Source organism: Ziziphus jujuba, chromosome 12 (assembly GCF_031755915.1).
Source record: "Ziziphus jujuba cultivar Dongzao chromosome 12, ASM3175591v1".
Taxonomy (NCBI): Eukaryota; Viridiplantae; Streptophyta; class Magnoliopsida; order Rosales; family Rhamnaceae; genus Ziziphus; species Ziziphus jujuba.
The window spans coordinates 14,085,707-14,088,207 of NC_083390.1; positions in this window are offsets into that span (position 1 = coordinate 14,085,707).

A 2,501-nucleotide genomic window follows, 5' to 3' on the forward strand; every position below is an offset into this window, starting at 1 on the left:
AAAGCATTACTAATGAATTGCCTACCCAAAATCGACAACAACCATAATGACAACAAACTACACTATAATAGTCTCATTGTCAACCTACACAAATCTACATCAACAGTTCTTAAAACCAAGTTCCAAGGAAATATAGATGACATAAAAAATTATATATATTAAGGTAGTCCACAGAGCAATCTACAATAAATGTATAAAGGTTCAAAACCAGAAAGTAATATAAACAAAAGTCCAGAAAGTACTGAGAATGAAAAGTACATCAAAGTAAATGAAAAAGATATTGAAGCAAACATGGAGAAGTTGCGAACTAACGAAGAAGATGCCTAGATATAAAGCGTATAACTAGTCAACTAATGCCTATGAGAAACAATTTAAAACCGAAACTATACGACATGCTTAGTGAGTGGACATAAAGTATATTGTAAAAAAAAAATAAAAAAATAAAATAATCATTATCCTTTAAAATATTTCTCTAAAGACCCCTTTCACTGTTTGAAAGTTCCTTTATTTTGAAAAACAACTTTCATAAACCCATATTTATTCACAAAACAAAATCGTTCTCATATCATATAAGATAAAATTAGATAAAGCCAAAGTTTTCCATAATTCCAAAAATAAACTAACATTCCACATATTGTAATACATATAAGATCCATAAACATAGCACATAATTTGATATATGATATCCCTATAAACTATGTTCCCTGTACACCAATATACTTATACAAATATATACCATCCCAATGTGCCATAAAATCTCTTTATATATCATAACTATTACCATAACCTATTATGCATTCACACCTAATATCCTAGTGTGTAGCATACTAATGGGGAGGGAAAAACTGTCATACAGCCTTAGTGTCTTATAGTGTTGTAGATTGGGACCTCCCATCCAATCTCGAGAATCATGTTACTAAATAGGGAATATCAACAAAGTATGCATAGCCAAAATCCATCAAATTCATAACCATGGTATAGTGCGGTATGCAAATAAATCGACAAACTAATATCCAACCTGTTATCCAATATATATATATATAATTACACAAAATTATTCATAATCATCATAATAAAATATTTTCATAAGTATTGACACACATATATATATATATATATTGTACTATAAATATAGTTCCTCAAAAAAAACAATCTGTTTAATATATGCCAAAAATGATAAATTAGATATTTTCCCAAAGCATAAAGTAAAGTATATGATGATAATGGTTTCTTGGCATAATATTTATAACAATCAAATATATAAGTTGCCCAAAATCATTGTTGAAAGCAAAAGTTCACTCACATATCACAATTCAAACCATAAATCCTTTGTCAGATTGTCTCCGATATTCGTCTCGATGCCTAAAATATTAATAAAATATTTCTTAGGCTTTAAAAATTAAATCAATTAGTGCATATCAATGTCCCAAAATAACATTTACAACTCTTAAATTACTAAAATTGAACACTAAAAGGCCCAGTTATACCACAAGCCCTAAATATCTAGTATTGAAAATTAGGTTTTTTTCACTCAAAAGCCAATTTTATAAAATTAAATATTTTATTGGGTCCTATTAACCTCTAATTATAAGTAACAACTTTAATTTGGTCCAGAGTTATCCAAACAAGATCCAATTTTATCATTTATTAAACTAATTGATCAAAAAACTAAAAACTAAACAAATGTCATCCAAAATTTACAAATTATATATCAATAGAAAGCCGATAAGATGTATAATACATTGGAATACTCACATTGGCCTAAAAGTGTCATCAGTGACAAGAAAATTCAATGTACAACTTGATCAAAATTTGTGTCATTGAATCTTGCAAATGGAGGGGAATCTCGAAAAATGGAAGGTGGGAAAATGGTTTAGAGGTTCCAAAATAAGGGGGATGGGGGATATGGGTCGAGCTAGGTTAGCCATAAAATGGGAAAATTTGGCAAAACTCATGTCTTGCCAAACCCAACTTTGATAGTGACTTGCTGTGAAATTTGGGGTTTTGGTTGAAATTCCCTAGGCGTTGCAACGATCAAGTGCGTATGGTTGTTAGTGGTCAAAAGAGTTCTCAATCGATGATTACTCAATTTGGCAACAGTGATAAGTCAGGTGACCCAGTTAGCAGGATTCAGGTTTGTTTGAGGGTTTTAGGACTTTTTTTTTTACATATTTTTTCAATTTCTTTAATGATGCCATCAATATATAATTCTTTAGGTTACTAGTGGACAAAACGTTGGACTTATTTGGACATGGATAAAATATTTGTGCTCAGAACTTACTAAAATGATAAGTTTTAAAATGTAACTCAGAATTAGACAGATGTCATCAATTTATGAACTCATATCAATGAGCTCTATGCTATGGTACTAATGTCAAAATCAAAAACTTAATCATAGGCAAAGTCAAATCAAGAACCTACACATAGTCTAACGGGTCAAACTTGGTCAAAGCACTTAAAAACTTAAATTTTAATTTATTTCCTGAGGTAGGTCATCACAG